The 18697-nt window shown below is 35.6% G+C and overlaps 1 protein-coding gene across 2 annotated transcripts in view; it reads left to right on the forward strand.

Annotated features, from left to right (window-relative positions):
• The first annotated feature begins 10274 nt into the window (after window positions 1–10274).
• Window positions 10275–18697, forward strand: part of LOC110103751 (nitrate regulatory gene2 protein) — a 33483-nt gene continuing 25060 nt past the window's right edge. The window contains exons 1-2 of one of the 2 annotated variants that reach the window (XM_020832570.2): window positions 10275–10609; window positions 11564–11732. The gene's annotated coding sequence lies outside the window, so the exon portion shown is untranslated. The remainder of the gene's footprint in view (window positions 10610–11563; window positions 11733–18697) is intronic. The other variant, XM_020832569.2, reaches the window with a different exon arrangement.

Below are 18697 nucleotides of genomic sequence, written 5' to 3' on the forward strand. Positions count from 1 at the left end.
GGAAGATGGTGCTCATTGCTCAAGAGAACATACTCAAATGATAGAGATTGGGAGACTATACTTGAGCGATGATGTTAAGTAGATTATAGTCAGGCAAAGTGGTTGAGTGAACAGATATTTGTGGTAATGGTTGGAAGGCCATAATTAGGCAACACTGGTCAGGAGATCATACTCTGATGACATTGGATGAGAGGCCATAGTTATAGGGAAGTCAATTGGTGAAGGTGGCCAAGAAATCATAGTCAGGGCAGTGCTGCTCGAGAGATCATAATCAAACAACGATGTTGGGACATTATAACTAAATGATGGTGATGACAACAAATGTCAGGCATTGGAGGTTGAGTTGTGATGGCTCAACAACAAAAGTTTGAGTAGTGCTAGTTTAACAATGACAGTTAGATAATGGTTGTTCAACAATAGAGGTTTCACAATGATATTTCAACAAAGGTGGTCAGGTGACATGCAACAATTCTATTTTGAATAATACGAATTTCCAAGTTTTTCAAAAAAAATTCTTGTTCGAATGCTGCACTGTTGTTCTTTTGGGAGCAACGACACTGAGAAGCTTTAGAGAGTGGCGCCTCAGTGCCACAGCTCTCTGTTCTACAATAACTTTAGAATCACATGCAGCATCACGTTATTGGGTAACTTGAGTGTCGTGACACTAAGAACTAAAATGAGTTGTATAAATATGAAAATGACATCCTCTCTATTCTCTCATCAATCGTCGATTTGCCTTTAAAGAAAAGAAAAAAAATAAGAGAAAGGAATGAGAGAGGAAAGAAAAAACTGGATTTTTAGTTGTCGGTTCGCTTTGCTACATTTAAAAAATTTCTTCAGATCATTGTAGGTGACTTCTATCCTATTTCTATTTTCAAATATTTAAATTTCTACTTCTTGATTTCTGCCAAATTGATTTTATTTTATTTTCTCTGAATTTAATGAATTTCTTCCACATAACTTTTGATGTGCTATAGTACTGATTATTTTGCTCATTTAAACTGATTGGTTTTGCATTTTCATTGGTTAATATGGTAGCTAGTAAAATTATACAATTTGAAGGAATAATGATTTTTGTTATTTTGATATTATTATAATGTTAAGACAAGTATTGTGAATGAATGTGAGCATGAGAATGAGCAATAATATGTGTTATTACTTTTACAATAGTGTGATACGAAAAGATGATAACATGTGTGGAAATAAGTAAAGGCTAGTTATTATTAAAGTTGACTAAATACTGGTCTATGCTCTTACAGGATGGTGAGACTATGGACTTTTCTTTAAATATTGTTATATGTGATATTATCCTCTATTTCTTCACGTTATTTACTGATTTGAAATTATAATAAGATGATTATTGTGCCAACGAGCAGGAGTGGCGACTCCATTTAATGAAAACCAACTGCTACTGATTCACTAAAAATGATTTACTGAAAAAAAAAATATCATGCGAGCCAAAACTCCTAATTACTTTTTTAGTGTATATATAAGATACTAATTTACTATCATTGCATGAATTTATTGTTAATATATTGTATTTACTATTATCGAGTACACGATTTCTATTATTGAAGATGTGATATAAGATGATAATACTAATACTAGTATAATTGAGAATCTTGTGTACACTCCTATACGATTACTGGATTGTACTGTACCGAATTGCTATGGATTTTCACAATTTTTTTTAGTACTTTTGCTTTACTAATTTATATGATTTCATTAATACTTGGATAGTACTACTACGATGTATAATTTAAGAATGATTATTTACTGTTGAATTCCTTCGACATCTATACTGCACTATTTTACTGGGTTTACTGCTTATCATTTTCTTACTATTTATGTGATTCATGATCATATTGACTACTACTCTTATGAATAAAATGATTACATACATAATATTTCTTTTTTATACTTTGAGTTTTGTAAAAAAGATTTTGTTGACTTGCTAAGCTTTTTAAGCTCATTATATTTGGTTTAATAATTTCATATTAATGAAGAGATCAGTAGTGTGAGATTGATTAGATATAGGATTCTTAAGGTTTTACTTTTATTCTATTTTTTTAGTTATTCTTTTATAGTCAGGAGTGGGCAGACAATATGTTATATTTATATGACTCATGATTATTGTATATATTTTTTGGAGAAATGAATACAAATATATATTGATATTTTAATTAATATATTTTTTTATACTAATATTTTTTATTAGAAGAAATTAGATAGCTTTAATTATTGTTACTAAAAGATAAAATGTATAATTCTTTCTATTTTAGATTTTATGGTGTGATAAATCTTGGTATTAGAGCATGGTTATTAAAAGAATTGAATTGTTACCATAGCTATAAGTATTGATTATGAATTAGATAAGGTTGGGTAGATTTTGGTGCTTTTTTTTTTTTTTGCAAACATGATTGATTGCATATGTGAATTGTTCAAGCAAGATTGTACAAATGAATAATTGAAATGGATATACCATAGCAAAATATTCCAAAAGAAAAATACATTGCAGCTCCAGTATCGTCAGAGTGTTACACTGCTTGTTAGTGTTATAGCACATATAAATGGAGATACATAGAGTAAGCTAGCTGGAAGTAAGGAAGAAGCGAGGGATAAGCATTTACATACAATCTATAAACTAAAGTCCCTATTATTCAATGGACTTGTAAAATCCAAGATGCAGAAGATTGGCTATTGAGGATAGAGAAAATCTTTGATAGTATGCAGCATCTAGAGATTCCTATTTGAAAGTAAAGTAGAGAGATGGTGGATATGATAACAACAGGAGAAGCTCCAAGGAAAAAAAAAATGCAAAGATTACTTGGAAAGAGTTCACTACAGTATTCAGGACGTGGTTTATACCTCCTTCAGCTCAACGATAAATGCATGAAGCTTTCATAAGATTGGAACAATGACACAAGATAATGATGTCGTATGAAGCTAAGTTTACTGCATTGGTTATGTACACTCCTAATTTGATCCACAATGCTAAAGAAAAATATTATAGATTTATGCAATGATTAAACATGGAGTTGATGTGATGACGCATAATCTAAATTAGAAGAATTATTTTTGTTTATTTCTGATAAATGTGATGCCCCAAATATACATTTCTAGATGTTTTGAATTTTAGAATTATTTTTATTGTTTATTTTTTATGAATGAAATTAGATAGATCTAGTTGTTATTTATTAAAAGATTAAAAGAATAATTCTTCCTATTTAGATTATGGGGTATCATAGTTGAATCATCCGTTAGTACCTCTATGAATTCAGTAGTTTTATGAATTAGTGGAAAGTGCTAGATTAATAAAGATTGATTTAGTTGTACTAGTATCCTTGTATGATCAAGTGAGAGGGATAAGGATTAGAGATGACTCGAGCAAGGATAAGGACAGTGTCAGTGAGAAGAGGAGCATATCTCGTGATTCAAGGAAGGGATTGATAGCACCTAACAATAGGTATAATGATTATATTTATTATGGAAAGAGACATTTAGGTTAGTGTTATCTTTTATTGAGATGATATTTTTGATATGGACAATAAGGTTATAACATAGCTGATTATCCATAAAGAGAACATGAAGGAAGAACTTATTCTGGAGCAGAACAATTTAGACAGACTGAAGAATATAAAATCGCAGGATCAAGAGCTTATAATAAAAGATCAAAAAATATAACTTATGAAAGAGCTACTAGTGGCAGTTGGAGGTAGTTTATTGTACATGCACTGACAATAGCTATTCCAGTGATGCAACAAGTGTACAACTTATAGTACAAGGAAGATCAACCATGACTTGAGAGTTAGACTTATAATAAGCTCTGTTTTGAATGATTGATATAGCATTACATTGCATACCAAATGATATGTGATTAAATGAACTGCAGCGCTATATGATGTAAATCAATTTTTGGTTTGGATTTTCAGACAAAAAATTTGATTTTGATCCGATTTAAATTTTATTGTGCTAAATTGTTTTGAAACAAATTTATTTTGTATTGATTTTATTGCCTGAACCCTTAGTGGAAATGTCATGGATATCATTTTTCTGACGGTGATTTTCAACAAGAGTTCCAGGATTTTTCAATCATATGGGCTCTAGCCTCTAGGCATATTTATAAATTTTTATAGTATCATTTTTATTAGTTTGGTCAAAGTCCCAAAACACTCCATGGACAACCTGTATTTAGTCCATTAAGTGTAACTATTCTTTTAGTGTTTAAGTTGTTTAATAACCTCATAATCAAGTGATCTTACATTTGTTGGACTTCTCTCATCGAGGTGCTCAATTTGATTATAAGCTTGCAACATTCAAAAATCAGTTGATCCTTAATTAATATCTTGAGTTTTCACTATACTTCAAGTTCATGATTTTGACTCATTTAGACTCTAATTATATCATTTTTATTGTCATCTGATTCATCTCATCAAGAAATTAAGTTTGGTTATAAGTTTGATGAAATTGAAGTTTAGATGATCCTGAATTTAATTATAAAAGTTTTTAATTCTAATATGTATTCATGGGCGGATCCCCATATTAGTGATGGGGGGCAAATGCCCACCCTCAAAATTTTTTTTTTTTATTTTAGAGGGTATTTTTTTGGAATATTTTGGGTATTTTGCCCCCTCTCAAAAAAATTTTTTGCCATAATTTTATCAATTCTAATCATTTTTTGCCCATCCCCTACCAAAAAAATTTTTTTTGCCCACCCTAAAAAAGAAGCTGGATCCGCCTCTGTATGTATTGATATTCATATTCGATCAAATGACTTTTCTAGTGAGATATCCCATTGATTTTTTTATAAGAATCAAATATAGTACACAAAATTTGAAAAAAAAACAATCTTTATCTGAAAAGTATGCTTATTGAAAGTGTATTGACGCTAATATTCTGTACAAATCTCATGTTGATGACCAATGACCTCATTTAAACCCCACTTAATAAAGCCAAGCTATATTTTTCAAACAATCTATCAAATGAATTATTTAATTATGAACGTGAGTCATTAAGGTTAGTAAACAAGTCAAGTTTTGGCCAAATTGGTAGGATATTCTATCAAGTAAGCATATATTTAAATACTTAATATCTTGACTCAACCATTTGGATAAGTCTCAATTCAATTTGATTTAGATATCGTTTGGCGAGAAATTATTCTGTGTGGCGGACGCCGTCTAGAGAAGAATCAGGACACATCACATCCTTTTATTATTGTATATCGGTGCTATGGACCGCTGTGTACCGGGTGATGTGACATATTCTGATTTGTCTCCGAACGGTTCGGTGACTACACAAAATAGTTTCTTAGACGAATTATTACACTCGAAACTTCTCACATAATAAATTAATATTTAATATGTAAACTTATTTATACATAATGACCTTTAGATTGCAATTACTTTTTTTAATCAATTACCCCAAAGATTCAAACATGCTAGAATTTATATTAAGGTTGGTTTCATCTGTACCTAACCCATTAATTCATGCAATGGATGAGATTAGCTAGACTCCTACTCTTCTTTTTCTTCTTTTTTTTCTTCTCTTCAGAAAGATCTTTTAAAAGGTTCTTTATAATTTTTCACTATTTTGAGTATTTTAACTAACATTAAAGCTAAAAATTATTAAAATATTTTGGTTTGATATTTGCTAATTTAGAATATATTTGAGATTATTACAGCATTTTATAAAATTGATTAAAAATTTATTGTGGGAAAATAACTTAACTATTATAATTACATATGAAAATTTTAAAAATTTATGAAAAAATAGTATGAAAAGAGTATCAAATAAAATTATGATTATTATCTAAAAAATAAAAATCTGAAAAAATTGGAAAACTGCCTTAAATAAACATAACTTAATAAAAAAATTCAAAAGTTAACATTAAAATTTTAAATATGGTTGTGAAATTTATGCTTTCACATTAATTTACAAAATAAACCTTTGATTTCACCAAAGGAAAATTTTCAAAAGCATTAAATGTTATCTCATTCTTCAAAGCTTTCTTTATGATATTTTTTGACCTTTTTTTGAGGGATGGCTCATGGCTATGCTTACTTTTTATGCAAACTTTCGGCCTCCATACCTTGTGGTGGGGTGCATTTTGCAATTATTAAAAAATAACAGAAAAAAGAGAGATATGAAGGGCATTTGTGAAAAGGTGAGATCATTTGGATTTAATTGATGCATGGGCTTAGCATTAATTAAGTTTATTTTAATTTTTTTGTCCGAGATGAGGAAAGGGTCCTTTTCATTCTTCGTTATTAAGCATCGTACTTTGGCTTTCTTTCTCCAAATTTGCTCAATTTTCTGGAGAAAGTAAACCTCCTACTTTTCTCATGATCCAATGTTGATTAGATTCCGTGGAGCCGTAAATTATGAGAAATCATGTTTTCACATGATTAATTAAGGCAGTTTTGTGAGAGTAATGCAGACACGGTTAATGAAATTTACACATTTATGTGATTCATTTTGATCTGTTGGTTGAGAGCTTTAGCTATTAATCAAGAGGTTTTGGGTTCGAATCTTATGATATAAGATGTGTGTGTAAGTTTATCTTAATTGACTTAAAATTACTTAATAGTAGATTTATTCTAATAGAGCAGGTGCAGCCAAGTTATGTTAACTCGCAAGCTGGCTCTAGCTGGAATAGTTAATGAGCTAATGAGTCAAGCTTATCGAGTTTCAAGCTCGAGCTAGAGCTCGAACAGAATTACAATCTCGTTGGATTATTGAGCTCGAGTTTGATCCTCAGAACATATGGCTCGATTACTATTCTAGCGGCTCAAGTGCGGAATCGGAACTGCGGAAGCAAAGTCCCGAGGTGGGCTCATATGCGGAAGGCGGGCTTGGATGCAGAAGGGGGCTCGGACGCAGAAGGCAGAAGAGGAAATCTACATCATGAGGGTAGGCTCGGACGCTAGAGGCGGAATTGAGGAAGGCGGGGGCGGCTGAGGATGCGAAATCAGAGTTCGAACCGTGGAATCAAACTGCTTGTCAAGCTCGTTTTCAGTAGCATGAGTCGAGCTCTACCTTGCCTTTTGAGCTTGACTCAAGCTCGATCTCAGAATTGGCTTGCAAGTTGCGCTCAAGTTAGGCTTGACTCGAGCTTAGTTGCACCCCTAGTGCTACATAACTTATTTCTAAAATAATTAAGGGAGGTAGCTCATCTTGTTCTATTGGTTGGAAGCTTTAGCTACCAACAAAAAGGTCTTGTATTCGAGTCTTACATATGTGATTTATGTGTGAACTTGCTTTAATTGTCTAAATGTCCCAAAAATAAAAATTAAGGAGTACTTAAAAAAAGTCTAAAATTCATGAAGATATTTATAAGTTCATAACTTAAAATAAAAGTTTAAAGAGAAAAAAAAAAGACTCTATAATTATCAGAGGTTAAATGATGATGGTTTTTATAAGTCCACGATTAAAAAAAAAAAAAGATGGAGATGCCCCCAAGTGAACTAGTTGAATGATGGGACTTATAGTTCTAATTAATATAGTTAATAAGTATTATCCAAGCTGGGTATTCTTATAACATTGAGGGCACTTGATTTCTCCTAGATCTAATACAATTATAATTGTTATACGACTAAATAATTTTATAGGGTACAAGCGTACAGAATTTGAAGTCCAAGTTTTATGACATATAGAGAAAAATGTAACTAAGGCTTCATTTAGGATGATTTTCTTTCCGCTTCTTAAAGCAGCTTTTTAATACAAAAAATTTAATTTTTGTACTAAAAAACTAGTTTAAGAAGCAGTGAGAAAGCCTTCCCAAAAGAAACTAAGCTATTCAAGAGTTTTCAAATCTATATAGTATAGGTATGAATGTAATAAAGGCATGGAGCATAATGCTTTGAAGATTAAGAAACACCTAGTAAGTCGAGGTTTACAACTTTGACAAGCAAAATTGGATGAGTGTTTAACTTGTAACTCTAGAAATGAACTTCCCATAAGGGGAGTATGACAATCTAGTCATAAAGATAATATTGCCCAACATATTTAGTAAGAGTCATAATGCAAATAATGATTATTTTTTGTGATGTTATTTGGCTATAATTGACTTTTAAAAATCTGCAAGGTAGAACTTAGATAAGATCAGGTTTGTGCTATTGTGTCAAAAGGAGAGCTAAAATTGGTAACCTAGGGAAAGAAAGTGGTCATGGAAGGTTTTAAAATACACATTGAGTTATTTTATTATAATCTCAACTCAAAGAATCACCAAATCCTCTTTGTCAAATATGTGGTCAACATAAAGTCAACTTTGATAAAATGTTAATCAACCCAGGGACGCCATATATCGCTGAAATATAAGATACATATTGAGTTATTTCTCCTAAAATACTTCATGGTCTTGGCTCCCTCTTTGGCTGAACTCTTAAAATGGATAATGCTACCTCCTCTGGATCTCGTCCATCAGTATTAGATGTATCAAAACGTTATCCTGATAATGTGTGGGTTGGCCCCAAAAATTTAGTTACATTCAAGCTGTGGTTATGGAGGACTTTCCTTCTTATTGTGTTCACTGTAAATCATTGGGCCATTGTCAAACTGAATGTTATATTTTACATCCACATCTTATTCTTACTCCTACTGTGAAACCTCTTTCAAATATTGGAGGTGGTAACCCCACTAGTGGTTTGGAAGAAAGTATGCTTGGTACTTGTTGTGATTTAGTTAAGCAAAAAATATTGTGGAGGTTAGTAATGTTGAAAATGAGCTGTTATCTCATCCTTTGAATGTTGGTGACATCAAGTCCCCATTTGAGCCTGTTGTCTTAGCTCCTATGGTGCCTGTGGAAGTTGTTTATGCTCCTGTTTTTGAGAATTTTGGTGATCCTGTTGTTAATATCTCTAATAATCTATATGTTATCCATGTTGTGTTTGTGGCTAGTATCAATAGAGAGGCTTGTGAGGTCGTCCCACATGTTGTTGGTGAGATGATTTTGGCAAATTCTATGCTTGGTTTGTCTCATGACAAATTGGATGCGAGGAACAAGAATTTGTGTGAAAGTACCAAATGGCTTTAAATGTTTCTACTAGTGGATTGATTGTGGCTTCTTCTAATGCTTTTAGCTCTCCTATTACCCCTTTAGTCTTGTATAGGAAGGAGCCTCCCACTGATGTGGGAGTTTCTATGGCTAACATGAATGTGTGTGCCAGAACTGTGTATGAATCTAGTAAGGTGGTGGATGATCTCAACTTAGATGTTTGTGCCAATGACAAGTTGAATGAGTCATCTACTTAACTTGTTTCTTTGTTGGCTTCATTAGGGCTAGCCTCATCTCATATCATTAATGGTTCGAAGGGAATGTGTCTTATATTGATGTTTCCATTTCAGTGATGTTTAATGCGAATTTCAGAGCTCAATTGGTTTTGTCATTCAAAAACTCTAGTATGTCTCAAATAGATTGGGGGGGGGGGTGTGTAGCCAAAGGTGTAGAAGTTCATAAAAAAAGTAGCTCTTTTTGTTCTCTTGGTTGTCGTGCATCTCGTTTATATGATTTTTGTGGTGCTATGGACACTGATGAGGCTGCTTTTTGTTCGCTACCTAATTGGCCTATGTTTGCTAGCAACCTTGGTGGTTTTGCTCTTCTACTTTGCAGTTTACTTTTTTGGATTGTGGGTTGTATCTTGTCTTTTGTATTGTTATCCTCTGTTTGGTTTATGGGTTGCTGCCTCCAATGGATGGTCAGTGCTTTTCTTCTAGGTGGTTGCAGGAAGCTCTGAGTCCGCCTATCTTCTGCGCCTTCTTCATTGATTTTTCATTTTTGGTGTTTACTGATCTGTAACTGATGATATTAGTTTTGTATTATTGTTTTGTCAGCTTTTGAGTCCTTACTGTATTATCCTTTTATGGAATTAAACTTGAATATTTTGGAATAAAAAAAAGGGAGTTTGTAAGTAAGAGAACATGTTGGGTAGTTCTTCTAAACTCGAGCATATCTCCTATTCTCTTCTCTTAGTGAAATTATTATATGTGGATATGGACGTTGTTTGGAGACAAATCAGAACGAGTCATATCACTCATTTGTTATATACCACTATGTGCTGATTGATGTGACTCGTTATTATTCGACTCTAGATAATATGATATCGACACAAAATAATTCCTCATTCTTTTTTCTCCTTGAAGTCAACATAAATGAAATTAACTTTATGCGCTTCTACCTTTTCATCTATCCATGATATATCGCTAAAAAAAACCTCTATCTCCACCGCAGAAAATAAATGTTTCCCCAAAAGATGAATGCGCGGTGAGAAAAGTTGCGTCATTTCAGCCAGTTGACTATAAGAAGATGAGGATATGTGTCTCAAAAAAATTTGTAGAGGGGCCTTATTGAACTAAAAGTCTCCACATATTCTGAATTCTTCAATGCGAAGTACGAACGCTTCCTTCCATAGTATTCTACTCTCTGCTCTCTGCTTTCATTCCAAGCAGGGTGAGAGTGCTTTTTGCATGAAACAATTCGGTGGAACGCAACCATCACCGCCATCGCAATCTCTCTTTCTCTCTCTTCCTATCTCTCTCTAACCTGTAATCTTTCTCAGTCCTCTCCCGCGCTTTCTTCTCAATAGCGATTCATTAATCGCTTCGGTGCTCTCAGGTAATCCGATCTCTTCCTGCTTGTTATAAGTAATTCATGAAATTTGTAGCTCGAATTTGAAGTTTGAAGTACCTTTTGTAGAAGATTGGTCTTGTTCGAAATTAGTTTCTACGAATTGGCTACATGCACAGTTTGATTTTTGTTCTCCGGGGTTTCATGTTTCGATTGTTGTGAATCCGATTTTTAGATTCCCCAGTTTGGTGGGTTGTTTGCGGGATGAGTCTGAGGCCACTGTGTTTTACCGAGGTTTGTTTAGATTCGGAATCTGCTGTCCATCCTCGATTTCTTAGCTGTTAAGTATGCGTCATGGGGATAAGTGGGGCCTGGTTTGGTTGGTTTGAGCTATTTAGGCATTTGATTGTCTGGTTTGGTTTTGAATTTGGTGGCCAAATCAATTAATTTATATGGAATTTTCACTTAGCTCCTGCTTCTCCCAATGGGGTTTTGGCCTCTGGAGGGCTAACCAAAACTGGGTACTTTTGGTAGAATTGGTTTCTTGAGTCTCGGCCCATGTTCTTCTCCCTTTTGTCTGTATAGTTGAGTTAGAATTTTGAATATTATACAAATTATGTCGAGGAAGATCATTGTACTGTAGAAGCATTAATATATTTTTATTAAGTGTCAGAATTATTATATTTTTGTTCATAGTTTGTATAGCATGGTATTTTTTATCGGCATGCTGTTTACCACTCTGTAGAGGTGAGGTTTTTCCGTGTTTGTTGAGTTGATATTTTCAGTGTTTTTCTGATTAGTCTTAGAAAATCACTTAGTTATTACGCAAGTTATAGCCTATTTATTTGGTTGTTTCAATTCTTGCTGTTTCTTATATCAGAGCTACTTGATAGATTTCTATTCAGAAGCTGAGAAATTTGCTCAGTAAAATTTGATTCTGAGGCTGCCATTAGATTTAGAAGCCTTTTTTTTGTAACAGTCACTCCACTGATTCACATGCAGAGTACCGAAAATTAATTAAGAAGAGCTTTTTCATTGTCAAAACGGTACAGCAACTCAAAGAGGATCATAATCATTAGCTTATGCTAAATATTTTGATTTAATGGGATGAATACTCTTCCATCCACGCATGTTCACTGCAAAAGCAGAAGTTAACTCAAATGCTCGCAAGGTTTTTGTCCAACTTCAATTATTTTTATCTTTGTTCTAACCCTTTTTTTGGATATTCTTAGATTAATGATGTCATGTTGCCTTATTGATGCATATTTACTTTTGCTGCACTTCCATGAGTTATTAAACTCAAAATTTCACTACTTTACCTTCAATTGGTGCTACTCTTCTATATCTCTTCCATAATCATTTATCATTTTATTTTTCATAGTGTTGCCACACCTCTATCATAACATTCTTAATTTTTACAACGCAATCTTGTTATGACCTTTTTATTGTTTTTACACTTGCTTCCATACAACATAGCCAATCTCATTTCAGTTATATGAATTATATACCCAAGATGTCGTATCATATAATACTTCATAATATTTATCCAACTTAACTACTCAGATTAAGTTATGCTTTCATCTATATCCCAATCCTTTATACAATATATCCAAATATTTATCATGCTTATATATCATCTGATCTTCCAATTACTATGTTTGATGATTTACTAATTTACTAATTTCTAACAATTGTTTTTTTAATATTAATGTTATGCTTTTATCTTCTAAAAATTTCTCTATTGCTTTTTAACTTTTTGTTTATCTTCCAAGCTGTACCTATCCAAACTTTGTCATATACCAATAGAATCAATGCACCAAATTTTGAATATCTTTAGTAAGCATCTCAAATGCCAAAACAAAGAAAGATGTGTAAAAAATGTTGATCCCCTATGAAATGTTGTTTTCTGAAAAATGGTTTTGTCATTCCACAATTACATTTAATGCTACTCATTTCTTCTTTATAGATATCTTTAATAACTTCAAGATACTTTTAACATATCTTTTAGCTTTAATACTCGTTAAGTTAAATTTTCATGTTAATTTATCCCCTTCTGAGAACAGTATCGTATATAGTTTCTTCATTAATTTTTTTAGCATATGACCAAATTAATTTTGGATACCAACTTGTTTTAAAGTTTATTTCTATATATTACCACTATATTGAATAATTTTTTGTTCTAAAATATTGGTTCTAAAATGATTCTTCCCTATTCATTTGACATCCTATGATTTTTTTAAGATCTTAGAGAAAATGATTATTAATAAATAGTCCATTATAATAACCTCAATAATATTCCAAATTGCAGTCGAAATCTTACTTGATGAAACACATTACCTTCAAGCATCTTCTTTACTCCACTTTATAAACAATAAATTGTTTTGATATTGATTTTTTTTCATTTTGTTATTTTAAGTTTTTTTCCCGCTTAAGAAGCACCTATGACAATTTCTCAAAATTGCATTTATATATTTAGTTGATGTCATAAAACTGAATTATGTTCATATTCTCTTTATTTTTAGTACATCTAACTTGCTTTCAATGTCTACATCTTCCTAAAATTTTGGTTATTTTGTATCTCATTTTCTCTTTTGTTACCAACTTACCATGCAAATTATGAAGATGTAGCTTTGGCTTTGCTTATTACCCTCTTTACAACACTTCTAAGTTGTTCTAATAAGCATCTTATTTCTCAATAAAATTAATATTTATCATTCTTTTGGAGTGATTTTATTTGCATTAAATAACCACAATGCTTCCTTGTTCAAGTACAATATATATTCTCATAATCATTAGTCAGAGGATGTGTCTTCATGTGCAAGTTATGGTTGATTATAGTCGAACCAATTTCTTTGTGTACACTATTTAGTAAATTGATACATTCACTTGCACATCATTTACCGTCATTCACAAGCAAACTGTTGAATATATTCTAAGGGTTTCTTGTGGCCCACAGGTGGTTGTTGCTTGTCGTTTTGTGCATGCCGAGTGATATGGTAGCTTTCAATGTTCATAAAAAACTTTTTATCATTGGTTGCAAGCGAGTCTCTATATTCTTCCATGTTTTGGCTAATTTTTGCTTGCAAATAATTTATATTTAAAGATCTTTGCTTACCACGAGTTCCATATTTACTCATTTATATTAAATTATTCTTTGTTGCACACATTGTATTTTCATTTTAAGCATTAGGTCATGTTCCCTGTGGTCAAATTTGCAAGTTCAGTTCCCTATTGTCCATTCAAGTTCCCTGACATTCATTTAGGTTCAAATCAGGTCCCCTGTTGTTTTTATAACTTCAGATCCTCTATTTTCTCTCCTCGCATCTCTCCTGTTTAGGTAAAACTTTAGGGAGCTGGGTCTTCCCTATCACGCTACGAGAGCACGTAGGATAGGTGTCGCGTGACACCGTGGTTGTAGTCTTCAACCCTACCACACTACGAGAGTGCGTAAGAGTCTTCGAGGTACCTGTTTGAAATAAGGCGCAGTTTTTTTCCATGCTGGCATTGAGACATGCATGGGTACTTAAGATTGTCATCTTTACGCTACAAGAGCGTTTAAAAGGCCTACCAGCCTCACCGCAAGCGTCGGATCGGGTTCCCTTTTACCACGCCACGAGAGTGTTTAGGATGGTCCACTGATTTGCCGCGAGTGCCGAGAACGATATTTTAATTTTGAGGAGCATTATACCTTGATGAGTGACGGTGTCAACGGCGGTGCTGACGTCGACGACTGTGTTCGAGGGCACGGGGACAACTAACTCTCTCTTTTTTTATTCTCTCCTTTATCTTTTTTTGATTTTTTCTTCCTTTTTTTTATCATAATAATAACAATAATAATATTGTTGTTATTATTATTATTATTATTATTTATATAAATAATAATAATATTATTAATCATAGCATTAATAATGATTATGACAAAATTATTATTATTATTTAACCATAATTAGTAATATAAAATAGTAATAATATTAAAAAAATATATTATCACCTTTCACACATTGCATTTGCTGAGATGAGCTCGGGATTTAATATGGTCGGGTCGGATCGTATGCAGAGATCAAATCGGGCAGCAGATCAAGTCCCGGGTCTTGGAGTTTAGATGTTGGGTTAGATAAATTGAGGGATGTTTGGGTATAATAGGCAAGTGGGTTGGTTCAGTTGTGTAGAGTAGGTCGGCTAGGGAAGGTCGGGTAGATGAAGGAGAGGTAGATCGAATGCCGGAGTCTGGAGGCGTGAGGTTCGACGGCCTGTATGGAGGATGGAAGTCGGTTGATGGGGCTCAATCGTGGGTCTACGACGTCGATTGGCTTGCGGCATATTGAGGGGGGGCTTGGTGGGGGGTGGGGGGGGTCAGTTGAGGTGGATCAGAAGGCTTGTGGCAGGTGGTAGACAGATCCAAGGCTGGGCATAGGGTCTTCACGCGAGTAGGAGTCGAAGGAAGGGATATATGCCGGGTTCGATCAAGATTCGGCTGAGGTCTTTGGAGTCGAACGTGAGGTAGGGGCGCTCGGTTGGGAAAAGGTTTGGAACAGAGCTAGTTTGGAGCAGCTAGGGTCAGTTGTTGGCATCGGGTAAGGAAGAACAGGAAGAAGAAGAAGCGGAGGCTTCATTCCCTCTTCATTTTAACATCAAGATCGCGCACGCGGGAGACGGGACGGATGCGACAGTTTGATGCTACAGGTATTTGGCGGCTGAATACTTAGGATTTAAGGCAGATTGTGGCAGAGGTAATAATTTAAGCCTCTTTTTTTAAATATTATTATTTATTTTTTGAAATAGTGTGGAGGCCAACATCTAGTTACCACTGTTTATCCAGCATGCTCATTTGCATCAAGTTGTCTGCATCATCCAATTATTTTTCGCACTATCTATTATCATGATTCCCTCTCTATTATCATGATTCCCTCGCAGCGGTATTTTCTCTATGTGTGCATTTTTGGTCTACCCAACATATGTTTAAGTTTCTTATTTACTTTTTACTCCCTCCAATCCGTCTTTTCTCTACTCATCCTCAGTTGCAATCTTCAAGAAAGAGATGCTCTTTTGACATTTAAATCTCATCTCTTAATACGTCAAGACTTTCTTTCCTTTTCTTCATATTTCTTAACATGAAATTATAAAAAACATGCAACTTAAAGAAAAAAGAATGAATGAGAAATGAACAATTGTAGGATGATGACTTTTCACCTGGATTTTTCTGCTTAGCACAAATTGAAACATATACTATTTTTTAGTTCTTTTTTTTTTGTCTAAATGAATTTGTTACGCTTGTTATGCTTGGACCGGTCCCAGCTGGACCGGTCCGGTTCTACACCCGGCGGTCCAAAGCCGGGCGGAACCCAGTCGCAGAAACGATGGAAGAGAGAGCGGGCTAGGCGGGGTTAAAGAGTTTCGTTGGAGGGAATTTTTGAATGAGGAGAGTGTTTATGTAATTTGCATCTTTCCTTTTGCTTTAATTAGGGAGTTTATGAGAGAATTAGGGAGGTATCTTGAATTGAAATTTGATTTGAGATCTAGGATTTGTGTTCTTGGGCTCTTGGCTATGGCTAGAGATTTGGAGAGTTTTTCCTTCCTCTCGAATTGAAGGAAAATTGTATCTTGCTTGTTGTTTGCATCTATTAGTGGAATACAAGTGTTTGCAATTGTTTTCCTCCGTTTTCTCTCAGTTTTTCTTCAGTTTTCCGCTGTTTTTCACTGTTTTCCTGCTCCGGACAGCAGTTTGCTTGGAGAGTTGTTGCAAGAAGTGAATAGGAAATACTCGATTTCAAGTATTTCTTATCAAATTGGTATCAGAGCATCGATTTGGGGACTTTTGGCGGCTGAAATCAGATTTTTCAGTGAACTTTTGGGCTTACGGAAGTGATTTTTTGTGATCCGTTGGGAAGAATGATGGCCGGAAGAAGGTAGATGTGTTGGAAGGCGAAGTCGGTCAATTGAAAACCGATTTGGAGGCAAGATTTTTTTATTTTCAAAATCAAATCACCACCAACAATGAAAGGTTGGAGGGAAAGTTCACGGCAATGGAAGAAATGATGAAGAAATTACTTGAGATGAAGACTAATCCGACGACATCGGAAGCAAGAGGGACTACCGGAGACCATGGCGTAGGAGGGAATCCGAACCTGCTTAGGGGAGGAGAAATCCAGAAGTAGAGATCCTTGAGGGAGATGACGACATGCCGCCTCTATAACTACTTTCTAGAGAAGAGATGAGCATGGGAAACGATCGAAGAGGTGCTGATTTTGGAGTCGAGGTGCTGAATTTCAGCGTCGAGGTACTGAATTTCAGCGTCGAGGTGCTGAATTTGAAGGGAGGAGAGGGGAATATGACGAAAGTGCAGATTTTGGCGGAAGAAGAAAGGAATTTCAGCGTCGAGGTGCTGGTTTTGAAAGGGGAAGAGGGGAATATGACGACGAATTCGAATACCATTGCCGTAGGGATGACCGGGACACTTGGGGAGCACCTCCTCTTTGAGGAATGGGGGGTTATGGAGGGTACCGGGGTAATGGAGGAGATCCAAGGTTGAGGAAGCTGAAGATGCCCGTCTTCGAGGGCGAAGACTGCCATGGTTGGATCTATAAGGTGAAGCGATATTTTGCTGTCAATGTGCTGACAGAGGAGGAGAAACTGACAGCAGCAGGAATATGCTTGGAGGGAAAAGCCTTAGCATGGTATCAGTGGCGTGACAGGAGGGAGCCCATTCGTAGCTGGAGAGAGTTCAATGATTGTTTATTGGAGCGTTTCTGAGCCGATGATGGAGGAGACTTCTATGAGCAATTCTTTGCTCTAACTCAGGAGGGGACCGTGACAGACTACCGGGACAAGTTTGAGTATCTGGCTAGCAGGCTGGATCATATCTCGGAGTCAGCCCTGGAAGGGAATTTCATGAAAGGGCTGAAACTAGAGATAAGAACAGCAGTCAGAGTGTTGGAGACTTGGAGCCAAGGAATCTAGGCAAGGCCATGGAGTTGGCCCAGTTGGTGAAGGACCAGAAAAAGTATGAAAGAGGGACTCGGGGAAACTATTCAGGGGGGTCGTACAGGACGACGACCACATTCTTACCAGCAAAAGGGGCAGGCCCCGGGAGCACGAAGGAAGCACCCAAGGAGAAGATGGGAGGAGGCGGTAACGGGGGGCAGTTCAAAAAGCTGATCGAGAAGGAGCTGCAGGAAAAAAGGGCAAAAGGGGTGTGCTTCAGGTGTGATGAGAAGTACATGACGGGGCATAGGTGCAAGGACCGATCTCTTTAGGTTATCCTCGTCTATGAAGACGAGGAAGACGAAGAGGGAGGTGAGAATGACCCCAAGGTGGAGGAGGAGAAGTTGCATCTGGACGTAGCAGAAGTCTCTTTGAACTCAGTAGTGGGATTCACTTCGAGTCACACTATGAAGGTGAAAGGAGAGATCTCTGACCGTAAGGTGGTGGTGTTGATAGATAGTGGAGCAACACACAATTTCATTTTCACCCAGATTGTAAATGCATTGGGGATGGAGCTAGTGGATACCGGAGGTTACGGGGTAATGATGGGCACCGGGAAGGTAGAGATGGGACGAGGAGTCTGTCGAGGAGTAGTACTGAAGATTCAAGGAATCCATGTAAAGGAAGACTTCCTTCCCTTAGAATTGGGGAGTACGGATGTCATCCTTGGGATGAAATGGCTGCAGATATTGGGAGATACCAAAATCAATTGGGGTACACTGAGGATGGAGTTGGTGGTTGGGGGAAGAAAAAGGACGATTCAGGGTGATTCTGGACTGACCAAGGCGGGGGTTTCTCTCAAATCCCTCATCAGAACCATTCAGGAAGAGGGGGGAGGCTACTTAGTAGATTTGCACCTCCTGAAAGGGGTCATATTGGAGGAGGAAGGAAATGTTTCCGCTACAGTACAGCCGCTCATACACCAGTTCAGCGAGGTCTTTCAACCGCCCCAGGGTTTACCTCCTCAGAGAGAGTTGGAGCATGCCATTACTTTGAAAGAAGGTGAGACTCCGATCAGTGTCCGTCCTTACCGCTACCCACAGATTCAAAAAGATGAGATTGAAAAGCTGATCCGGGAAATGCCGAAGGCTGAGATTATCAGACCCAGCAACAACCCTTTTTCTAGTCCAATCCTCCTGGTCAAGAAGAAGGATG

Source organism: Dendrobium catenatum, unplaced genomic scaffold, assembly GCF_001605985.2.
Source record: "Dendrobium catenatum unplaced genomic scaffold, ASM160598v2 fragScaff_scaffold_716, whole genome shotgun sequence".
Lineage (NCBI taxonomy): Eukaryota > Viridiplantae > Streptophyta > Magnoliopsida > Asparagales > Orchidaceae > Dendrobium > Dendrobium catenatum.